Source organism: Euprymna scolopes, chromosome 13 (assembly GCF_053919585.1).
Source record: "Euprymna scolopes isolate OS-2025 chromosome 13, ASM5391958v1, whole genome shotgun sequence".
NCBI lineage: Eukaryota > Metazoa > Mollusca > Cephalopoda > Sepiida > Sepiolidae > Euprymna > Euprymna scolopes.
Window position 1 is genome coordinate 117,891,176 of NC_136494.1, and position 13,002 is coordinate 117,904,177.

General features: G+C 35.8%; 1 pseudogene; it reads left to right on the top strand.

Moving 5' to 3' along the window:
- Positions 1-12,572: 12,572 nt before the first annotated feature.
- On the top strand, positions 12,573-12,689 carry LOC145292422 (5S ribosomal RNA; annotated as a pseudogene).
- Positions 12,690-13,002: the final 313 nt, after the last annotated feature.

Genomic DNA, 13,002 nt, shown 5'->3' on the forward strand with positions numbered 1-13,002 from the left:
TGTAATATTTATTATTGACAGTTTTTTTTTCAAGGTAAGCGATGAACATTAAAAAATACGGAAGCCAAAACCTTACCTGATGATTTTAGTCCGATGTAAAATGTTGGATTCATGAATTATCCATTGTCGCATGTTGACACAAAAACAGTTGCAAACAATGCTCTGGATCATTTACGATCCACGTGAGCAAAAACGTTATAGACTTTCACAAGTTCTCATACATGTAAAAATACAACCTTTTTATATCATTAAGTTATTTCACCCAACCTTAATTCATGATTGTTCAAACTGAGTTTGTGATGTTTTTATGGTTTCCGAGACAAATGCTGAATGCTGGGCGAGTGCAATGTTCAGCATTGTTTATGTCTGTACAGTCACGTTTTAAGTCAAAAGACTCCTTTAACCGTTTTAAATTATTGGTTTGCTTGAACAGCATTTTTTTCTCATCAGAAGGTAATGCTTTATTAACATATAAAATTCATACCCTTCAATTGTTTTGAAAAATTGCAACATTACAGGGTGGAACGATAAAAATGTCGCCCCAACGAAAACAACACTACAGCTTTATTTTACAACTTTTATTGAAAAAATGAATCCAGATAACTTGATTATGTAGTCGAGATGACATCTATTCAATGTAGCTGCCTTCAGCTTCAATCACCGCCTCTATACAGGCCCAGAACTGGGTGCATGCTTTTTCCACAAGCGCTGACGGGAGGTCGGCAAAATATCGGCAGATAGCGGCGATCAAGCTGTTGAGGTCATGTTGGTGATGTTCTCGACGTATAACCAAACGAAGTAGTCCAGCAAGTTCATGTCAGGGTAGGAGGGGAGGCAGTGTGAGAAGGTACAAAGTCATAGCACTCCTTCTGAGGTCAAGCCTGGGTTGCTTGGACTTGTGGGCCGGCACTGAGGCTTGCTATCACACCCAGGGTCTGCCAGTGTCACCTGATTGCACCGAAGGATCACCACATTCTCCACATCCAGGTACACTTTGGTGTTGACTTTAAAGCCAACTTCGAAGATGCAAGGTGGCATTATGTGGCCCTTAATTGAAACCACACAAAAGACCATAACCGTGGCCGGAAACTTTGTTTTCATCACCCCGGGAACGCCCCTGTTATTCGTAGCAATCCAGCGATGCATTTTGAGGATACTGGCAGAGCCTATTCTCATAACTCGTTCGTTGGACATTGTGTCACTTTCAGACATGATATAAGACTCCTATCGGTCTTGGGATTTGTACACAACTGGCCAACTAGTAGATAGTCTGCAACATAAAAAAAAGAAAACCGGTTTTCATCAAAAGGAAATGGAATCATGCCGTCTTTTCTAGGGCGACATTTTTATCGTTTATCCATATAATTTCACTTAAATAACTCTAATTTGTAAACTAATAATCCAATGAGGTTTAAATGTTGACACTTGCTATTTGAAGGTTAGTACTTCTTAAAATTCATTTGGATTTCTTTTTATTAGTGGTGCCATCTATATTTTAGATCCGGGATTTATTGTTTAATGTGTTATAGATAAACGCATATTAGCTTTTACTTTCATTGCTTTATGTCTACTATCCTTTTTTGTCCCACATTTGATTAAGCATATCTATATTTTGTTTTATAATGAGCAACTTAACTCCTTCAACCATTTCTGAGGAAGAAGTTTCATAAAAAATTTCACACTAAAATTATATGATTGTATTGTTCTAATATTTCTACACTTTTCTATATTATCCTACATTTGGTTAAACTTCATACAAACGCTTTTTTTCTAGAGTTATAAATATGGAGGTCGTCCCAAAAGTAAAGACTCTATTTTTTAAAAAACTCAAACAGTTAAAGAGATACGTAGACGGAAGTAAGACAATTAAAACGAGCGACATTTTGCTCTCCACAATGTATTTTTCTCCAGAGTCACTATCATTCTCAGTGCACGTTTGCCATCGATGGACGATGACTGCTTATGAGCGTCTGGAATGCACTTTGTCAAACGAGAGTCGTTCAAAGAGTAAAGCCTCCTTTTTTAACTCCAAAAGTTGAAGAGCTTTGAAGACGAGAGTCATACCATTAAAACGAGCAAGGTTTTGTGGTCTGAAATTTATTTTTATACATTCTCTATTCTCACTATTCTTAATGCACTTTTTTCCAGGAATTCAATAACGCATCTTTGCTTCTGACGTACGTCAATGACAGAGGGCGTTTTCTTAGTATTTTACACACTCAGTATCTGCAACAGAGAGGCGAAACTTTTAAATGATGCCTACATAAGTAGTCATCACAATAATGCAAGTTGCAATCCTCTTTGATCCATTCGGTCGGAAACGTCCCTAATAGATAAATATACAGTGCTTTTAGAGATGGCGAACTTTAAAATTACAACTGTATTCTCTTTAATTGCAGATCTGTTAACTATCAGCTATTTTTGTGCTTAACTTCATTTTACAATTCATCGTGAAAAGAACTGATACTCAAGCAGCGTTTGCAAATTGCAAATGATACGATTAATTTTCTGAGAGAAACATTTGATGAAATGAACCTGTCAACTGGTCACATTTTTTGAGCGATTTAACTCTATTATATTATTATCTGTATAGGATATGTAAATCCTATGTCTACATTGATAAAGCAGGCACACTAGCCCACTAGGCAGACAGAATTTAACGCGTTATTGGCGTAATTGGCGAAATTGTCTGCCTGTATGTCTGTCTGTCCATTCTACTTTTTCTCGGAAACCATCGAGCCGATCTTGCTAAAATTTAGTATGGTATTTTGTTATGATAAGATGCATCAGACTAAGCATTTTAAGTTAACGGAATATAACTTTTGATAGTTTTAACAGCGAAAATCTAGTATTAAATCTACTCACTTGTTTCTCCACAAGAATGTTCGTTTTTATTTCATTGAAACTAGCAAAATCTAAAAGAAAAAAAATCCAAGAACATGCGATTTGTGCGATTTAACTCCATTATTTTATTCTATCTTGAGGATATGTCAACCCTATATTTACGTTGATAAAGCAGATACAGTAGACCGCTTGGAAGATAAACTTCAATGCGTTATTGGCGAAATATAACCTAATTTAATGCGTAGAGTTTTTGAAAATTGGACCCCTAGAAAACTTTATGCACGCGCGAGTCGCATCGCTATATACCTGAAGTTATATTTAAATTATAATTGACAAAAATAACCTTTAGAATAAGCAACATAGTTGTATGAGAAAAAATGTTTTTTTCTATAGTTTAATTAATTTGAAGTGAGGCACGTCAAAATCACCATATACATACATTTACATATACTCGTTATATCAGTTTATCATAACTGCCCGATATCAAGTCATGTGTTTTTAAACAACAGTCTTTATTCGGATCTTTGCTGCGTACGATACTTCGTCGCCTATCTACCTTCAGACCAAGTTAAACGCTGATTGTTAATGTGACTAAGAAGTTTCTTTATTCAGACGTCTTTATTCAGATCTTTGCTGCGTACGATACTTGTGCACTCCTCTGTCTGTATAAGAGCCAAGTACAACGTTGGATGGAGTACTGTTGCCACGTCTATCCTGTCTTGACAGTCCAAAACTGACCTCGAAACCAAGTAGGTGATGGCCTTTCGTCTTCCCTGCAACTCTTTTCCCTTTCCCACAGAAGAGATGTTGGGAACCTTTCTCTGTTATTTTCATGGCAAGTTGTCGTCTGAGCTCCACTTTATGGCCCCATTTTCTTCCACAAAAACTACTCTAGTCAAAACCACTATCAAAAATTTCCCCACTATCTATCGGTGCTTAAACCTAAACATAGATTCCATAAACAAAGCGTTTCTCCTAGAACTGCCCGCCTGTGGATTTCTGTTCCGCTTGTCTACTTTTCAGCTGACTATAATATTGGCGTTTTCAAGTCCAACATAAACAAGTTCTTGTTGAACTGTCCTCTTAAATAATTTAATTATACCAGATTTCCACTATTAACGATTACTATGCTCTTGTCCCAATGACTACTATACCTACATTAACCGTTGTCCTCGAGTGGCCCGCGGGCCTTGATAAGTGGTGGTCCTATAACAGGAAATAAATAGTTAGCCATCCACTTGCAGATAATGCTAAACATTGCTTTTCGATAATCCGACGAGAACCCGTATTATCATGTCTGGCTTCCTTCAGTCTTGACAGACTATGGATAGCCATTGTAAAGTTGCCTACGCGTGATATTTGTGTGGCAAGGGTTGCGCAATCACGAACTACGCCCCCCCCTGAGTCAACATTGTTGCATAACAGTGGCAAGTTAAGGTACAGGACGACTAGAAACAATGCCGAGATGAGCGGAGAGCACATACAACGCTTAGAATTGCCAAATGGTCACCCATCTGATACTAGCCAGACTCTATGTTGCTTAACTTCGATGATCTGACGAGAACCGATGTGTCAATGTGATTATGCCGTATATAACCCATTTCCCAAACAACCCGTATTATCAACGTTATTAACGCTCGCTTAACTAAATGTAACTGTGACTAAGCGGTTTCTTTTTAGCAGTAATGGGTGTGTCGTGCTTATTTTTATGAAGGTTTTACGGCTTCATAATTGCATTTGGATCGTAAAACCAAACACCGAGAATATTTATGCTAAAACATGTATTCAAACAAAATAGTTGCACATTGATATTAGTTATTTTCTTCTTGTTGCTGTTGCCTAAAAATAAATTTATACAAGACATTGCTGGAAATCCATTGTAAAGAGTCAAAAGGAAAAAAATTGGTTAAAGGTTAACAAGATGTATCTAGGGCGTATCATTGCCTTCGGAAGAAATATGTTAAAAAACACGATCCATCTGAGTCATAGCATTTTTCCTGGATGAAGGGGAAAGTGTACACATCGACCGTACATGTGTATGCAATTTTTAAATTCAGTTACCGCCTATGTTCATTAATTATATCTTTGAATGGTAAATCGAATCGATTGATTTCGCCATCTAAAACTGTTTGTTGCTGATCCAGTCGGACATGCGGTATTTGAATACACTAGCTGATGGCCAAATTCTGTCGATAAGCCGCCGTAGGTGACAAGATCTCTGACTCATATTTTACTTGAAAAGAGTTTCGCGATCTCTCAGAGACATAATAATATCAGGAAAGAAATAAAAATATCTATATTTCTTTTAATCTGTCTGCCTGTGTGTGTGTGTGTGTGTGTGTGTGTGTGTGTGTGTGTGTGTCTGTCTGTCTGTTCTACTTTTTTTCGGAAACGACTGAGACGATCTAACTAAAATTTTATATCGTCTTTTGTTATGATAGGCCATCAGACTAAGTATTAGAGTACGTGTTCAATGCACAGTTATGGATTAATAGGGATTAGTATTTAATGCAAAAATGAGCACAAATTTAACCATACTTTAAGTTAAACAAACAAACAAAAAAAAAACAAAGCAATTAAATGGACCATTTTTGGCATCGAAAAACTGGCACAAATATTTCCGATTCCGATTCCGATACCCCAAAAGTCCCGATTTTTCCAATTCCCGATTTTGATTAATCATCCCGCCACTACTAAAAATACTATTTCTGAATATTTGCGATAAGGATTAGTTATTCGTATTATTTGGATTCATCGGACTATTTTTTCATCTTCGGTGTCATTTTCACAACAAAAGATTACGCTTAAGATAAGAGAACAGTAGTCCGAAGAATCTAAATATTAAACTATTTGTTCTTATTTGATTTCATTTCAAAACCTACTGTAAAAATAAAGTGTTCTGGTCGAAAAAAAGAGAATCTAAAGAAGGCACGATAGTACTACAGCCGAAAATCCTTAAACAAAACAACAACGAAGTTTCTAATTAAATAAAGAAGAAATCCAGGGAATCTTACTTAATTGGTGTCTAATATTTTTAGTAAAAATTAGCAAGGCCACCCGGCGTTGCTCGGGATAGTATAAGACAATAAAAAAAAATTGGAACATACTTGTTATTCTAAGAATAGAGGATCTTGAGCAAAAGAATATTTTACCTACCCTAGGAAGGGTATTACACAACATATGTATGGAATAATTGTACCTTCCCTAGGACAGGAAATTTACAGCACGTATGTGGAAAAAAATTCCTTAGCTAGGACGGGTAATGCTCTAAAGAAACTGAATTTATGTTTAATATTTATTGTTCAAATTTCACATAAGTCGTTTTTTCTAAAAGAAAATTTCCAATTAATCTTTCCCCGCTTTGCATAAAACTAAATTAAAGAAAATATACAATACATTACTTTAGGCTAGTAAACTGTGTTCCAGAATTTATAATGTTCAATTTAGGAATAGGTTCCGTCATACTAATATATAAACATGTACACATACCTAAATTCATATACATATATACATATATACTAGTTTAATCGTTGGCCCTTGAAGGGAAAATGACAACTGGGCAAAATAAAAAATTGTTTTGAGCTTATATTGTCTTTTATCGTCTTGAGAAAACATTTTTTAAGTATTGAGTAGAAAAAATAAAATTTGTAAAGCCTCCTGACCACTACTGCAAGCAGTAATTAAAATGAAGCAGGGCCTTCTCAAAAGACTACCAAAACCAAGTTTCTATACCCTCCCTACTTGAATAGAAAATATTTTTAAGTAAAGCCTAAAAAAAAAAATAATAATTAATCCTCAAAATCCACAGGAGCGGTACTAAAAGCAGTAAATATTGGTATAAATATGATTATAGTTATATAGTGTATATTTACATTTAAATCAGTTTTTTTCTTAACTCAACGGGGTTAAATTACATTTATTTATAAGAAAAACACGTTTGTATAAGTTAAAACAAAACATATTGTTAACCTTGGGAAAGCTTTGAATAGCAGCAGTGTTTTTTTTTATATCGGACTTGAGACAGGGCGGCCATGAAATAGGTAAGTAGAAAAATTTTTTGAAACCGGAATTCAGAAGCCGGATGGGCAGTTTACTGCCTAAGCAAGCAAGCCAATCTAAGTTATATATATATATATATATATACACTGCAATCATGAAGGGAATACTTTTATTTTCATGATTAAAAGTGAAATAGGCAAAATACGTTTCTTTTTAAAGGGGGTGGGATAAATGTGGGCGTCAGCTGAGCCGTTTCGCCCTTGCTTTTTCAAAGCTGTATCGAGGGATTTTAAAATGAAAAAAAAAAAATATACACATTATTAAAATAAAGTTACATTGCGTTCTGTTATGGGAGAAAAAAACAGGGAAGCGATTAAAATAAAGCAACGTTATGATGTTTTCGAAGATCCTAGAGGTTAATCACGCTCAAACCTAAGAGACATTCCCTCTGTTTACAGAGAGAAAGCCTCCTTAACCAAACGTGAATAATCTTCAAGATCTTAAGATGAAATGTTGAATGAGTACGATTCAGAATTTAAAAAATGAGTTTGTGCGGAAGTTCGCTGCACATGACAGGTTTTAATGTTTTTAATGTTTTCCTCTGTAAATTTGAATTAAGTTTAAAATGAAAAAGTTAAGTATATGGTACAATTGTGTTTTAAGCAGAAACATTCGTTTCGAAGTCGCCCCTGTAATATTAAAGAAATTTCTGTTTATTTTCTATGTCGGACGTTTCTGCTTGTGCAGCAATAAAATTTCTCCAATGCACTTGTGATGTTAGGCTGTGTAAGGTGTTAACTTTGGTTCAAATCGCCTGTTCCTTCTTTCATCGAATTATTTCGATTATTGATTATTGATAATTATCGAAGATATTCCGAACAACACTTATCTAAAAACACTGCCAGACACATAAAATACCTTTGTGTGAAATCCAGCCGTTTTCGAATCCATAGGGAACAAACTCTCACACTGACACACACAGACAAATTTGATTTTATATAATAGTAAATTGATATTTAGTTTCGTTATCTATCATTGCCATTATTTATTTTATTTTGATTTTAGAAAATTTTATTACTTTGATTGCGAACATACGCATGCATGCACGCACGCACAGACGCACGGACACACACACAGACACACAGACACAGACACACACACACACACACACACACACACACACACATATATATATATATATATATATATATATATATATATATATATCAAAACTACAGGCTGAAATTGACAGACAGGAGGACAGAAAGATACACCTCACAGAGGAATACACAAAAATCGACGATAAAATGCTTACCGACATCAGGAAGCTATGCTCCAAGGAGACCCACCAATTCCTTATTGGACTTTGGGAGTCTGTTGTATGCAGAGAGGAGGAGGAAAAACCCAAAAGAATTATCGAAAGGAAAATAACCTGGCTGAAAAACCTACCAGAAAAAGAAAAAAAAAAACAAGTACCGAACATGACCAATAAAACCAACCAAAAACAAAACAATCATACCCGATTTCACCAGCTGGAGGGATTTCGAAACAAGGTAAGAAACGAGACACACATCACTCACAAACATACCCACACAACAGACCCAAACACACACAACGAAACGACCGGAACATATTCATACCATACACCCATCCCCACCAACCAGGTCAACCAAAACTCCCATCAAGCACACCAGACATCCACACAAGAACACAGCCACCATATAAATACAAATACTACTACTACCAAAATGCGCCAAAAAACAACATCTCAACAACCAACATCCCACCACCACACGACAGTACTAAAAAATACAACCTCCCACAACAATACGAAAATAGTTACTACCAATCACGTCACCCAACTCAGTGAAGAACCCTTTATCTCTTACCCCGCCCATACAAACCACCAAAAAATCCCCCTACTTAACAACCCCTACCGAAATCACCCAATTGAACAAAACCACCCCTATAGATACCACTCAACACAATACAGTGCTTACAACACCCCCCCCAGTACCCCACAGTACGAAACCGACCCCAAAAATATCCCCCACACAAACACAACCAATCCAAATACCCCAGGTACTTTCATGCTCCATACATCCTTACGAAACGGCACCCCCCAACCGGAACAACGAAACTAACGACCCACGCAATCATTTTTTAGGAATCCCTCACAAAATGACAACACCAGACTAGACAACAAAAAACCTAAAGTCATTAACCTATCTACAGAGACACTTACAAAGGACGAAATTGAAGTACTAAAACTAAGCCTCAAATTCTGCTCAACCCCCAAAAGTAACATAGCAGAGTTAAAGAAAGACCTTAAAAAATTTGAACGCAAATTTAGACTCATAGATATACTTAATGACAGAGATAACACAACAGACGATTCTCTAGGGAAAAACAAATCAACATACTTTCCCAACAAACAAAACAACACAAAAGAACTAAATACTTTCTTTGAAAGGCTCTGGAACCTCAACCCCCAACAAAAAGAAAAATCCACCAGTAATCTAACACGAAAACAAAATCAAGCACTTAAAAAGTCACACATGATAACAAATTTGTTATAAAGGAAGCAGACAAAGGTAGGGCGGTGGTTATCATGAATAAGAACTACTAAAAAACAAAAAATTTAGAATCACTAGGGAACGAAAATTATTACAAACCAATTAGCTCTAACATAGACGACACAACCATATCTAAAATCACAAAACTCTGCACAACATACAATACTACACTAACCAAAAAAGAAAAAGACTTCCTTACAAACTTCACAACAAAAACAAACATCTTCTATGGGCTACCCAAAATACACAAATCTAACCAGGTAAGACATGCCATCAACATACAAAAGTCGGAGTACATAAGCACCCCAAACCCCAATGACCTAACATTCAGACCCATAGTAGCAGGACCATCATGCCCAACAAGCAGACTTAGCAACCTAGTAGATATATTATTACAGCCCTTCACCAATCTAGTCAGAAGCTATGTAAGAGATGACACACACTTCCTTAGCTCCCTACCACAAACAGTAGACGATAGGACAATACTAGCCACATTCGATGTTAGCAGCCTATATAGCAATATCCCACACAACCTAGGAAAAGAAGCTATCTCATATTGGATTGACAAACATACACAGACTTTACACCCCAGATTCAATAAACAATTCGTGATTGACAGCATTGATATAATCCTCAATAACAACTCTTTCCAATTCAATAATGAAAACTACATCCAAATACTAGGCACAGCAATGGGTACTAAAATGGCATCAACATATGCCACCCTTACACTCGCCTTCCTAGAAGAGACCCTTTATGAAAGGATAGAGCAAAAGTACGGGCACAATATAAAAACACTCTTCATAAAATCTTGGAAAAGATACCTAGACGACTGCTTTATCCTCTGGAGAACCTCATGGGGGGATATCAAAGAATTCCACACTTTGCTACAAAATCTACACCCCAAAATAAACTTCACACTAGAACAAAGCCCCACAGAACTACCTTTCCTAGACATCCTAGTAACAATCAAAAACAACAACATAATATCAGACATCTACCACAAACCCACAGACACTCAACAATACCTCCACTTCAAAAGCCACCATCCTAAAAACTGTCTAAAATCAATACCCTACTCCCTAGCATGTAGAGTCTTCACCATAGTAGCAGACAGACACCTCCGTTCGCCTAGACTGAATAAACTACAAATAACCCTGCGGAAAAGAGGATATCCACTACCACTAATACAGAAAGGTATTGAACTGGCTGAAAAAATTCTACTAGACCAACTAAGAATCCCAAATGAACACAACAAAGAACAAATTTTATCGTACGTCTCCACCCACAACACAAACAACCCAGAACTATTTACACAAATAACAAAAACCTTATCCTCCTTAATCAGAACGACAAACTAAACAACATACTTAAAACAAAAATAATAAAAAGCAAACGCTAACCCAAAAACCTAAAACACATCCTAACTTCCTCAAAACTCGTTTTAATCTGTTTGTGAGATTACGGTGATTACGTGATTAACGGTACGAATTGATAATCTTCGTGTGCCAAGTTCGAATCCAGTTCATTTCATAGAAAGAAAGTCCATTTAGGGTGTGTGGAACTATTATATGCGCCCCCCTGTTAGTAGTCGATGACTTTCTAGAAAGGATTCTTACTAGCAAATTGGAAAATCAATGCCAACAATAGATTATCTGCTTCATAAGATATGAATGAACGAAATCAATTATTTACCCCCCAAATATATAATTTTTGTTCTCCTAGGAGTAAATTTACCCCTGGTTGAGAACCTCTGTTCTAGTTGATGTATATTGCTTATCAAATATCTGTTACTTACTGTCATCGTTTCCGAATTTCAAACAAATGGATCATCTTTGGTAAAACTTACATGGCAAACCGATACACTAAAAACTTACTTCGTCCCTAAAACTAATCATCCCTAAAACTTAAGTATGTTTGATTAAAATTCTCAGAAAACCAAATAATAAAAATTGAAACAGGATACAGCTAAATCATAACACAAACATAACTTTATAAGTATAGAGATTTGAAAGTAGAAAATTATAGAAATGAAAAAAAAATCATGTACAAACCATAATGCAAAGCTTTCCATTCAGGCTGAGATTATCTGCTAGTTGATGTATACCGCTGTGAAATATCGCTGGAATTCTTCTGGTAATTGATAACTCTAAAACCTCATTCTTTTCGCACAAGTATTGCTCGCAAAAACACCTGACGAAACTCTCTTCCGAGAATTTTGTAAAATCTGACTCAAATACGTTGTTAAGAATCTGTCAATCATCCTAAAGATTTCAAAAACCTTAATTCCTGTAGTTCCATATCTGTGGCATCACTAACTATGCTAGACAAACTAACAATGTTACCACATGGAGAAACAAGACAGTAGATTTTAAATTCTTCTTGTGCACCTCTTTCTTGAAAGAAAGGTATGAAAATTATTTTTCATATGTTAAGCAGTTAAAAAAACTAGTGATGGAACGATACCAAGATTTTTTTTCCAAGTCCGATACAATTACTGATTCCGATTCCGATTTGTTTTAAATATCTAAATAGTTTTCTATAGAGATGTTTTGTTTCTAATTCTCGAAAAACAAACAATATATGTGCATATATTTTCTCAAACATAAAAATATATTTCAATGTTTTAGTTCTACTAGTATATTAAACTCAATAAATATCGATCAATTTCCATTAATACCCGCAATGGAAAATTAAGTTTTGTAATTAAAAACAAAGAAAAGAAGAAAAAGGCTCGTTTTGGCATCAGAAATAAGGCACACAGTTTTTCGATTCTGAGACTCGCAACGCTATAATTTTTTTCCGATTCCAATTAATCGTCCTAATACTATTAAACACTTAGATAAAACGGCACACACAGAATAGACAGATGCTTTCAACACGTTTTCAACACGATAAGTCTTATATCTAGGACTGTGACAACAGAATATTCATTCTTTTGACTCTCGGGTATATATCAAACACAGACACACTTAATCAACCGAGAATCACATCCGTCTATATAAACACATATAAGATATTAACGAATATATAATCAAGAGTTAAGACAATGAAAAAAATATGCTGTTGTCACAGACTTAATTATATCATCGTATACGTCGTTTATCAATTCTTCAGAAAAAGATATTTAAATAATTAGCGATTAAGTTCTCAAAATACGGCATAATCACGTTGACACATCGGTTCCCGCTGGATCACCGAAGTTAAGCAACGTTGAGCCTGGTCAGTACTAAATGGGTGACCATTTGGGACTTCCAGGTGCTGTATGTGCTCTCCGCTTATCTCGGCATTGTTTCCAGTCGTCCTGGTCTTCTCCTTGTCACTGGACCCAAACAGTGTCGATTCAGAAGAGGTGTGGTAAGGATTGCGCGACCCTTGCCTCACAATTACACGCGCAACTGCCCCTACAGGGGTATCCTTTGTCTTTCGAGACTGAACGGAGGTATCGATCGATCGAAGCTCTCAAAATATGAAAAGAAACAATTATTTTAAAATCATTTGATACTTCAATTTATTACCCTCCACCATATAATTTTTGTCTCCCTAGGGGTAAATTTACCCTTGGCTGAGAACCTCTGTTCTT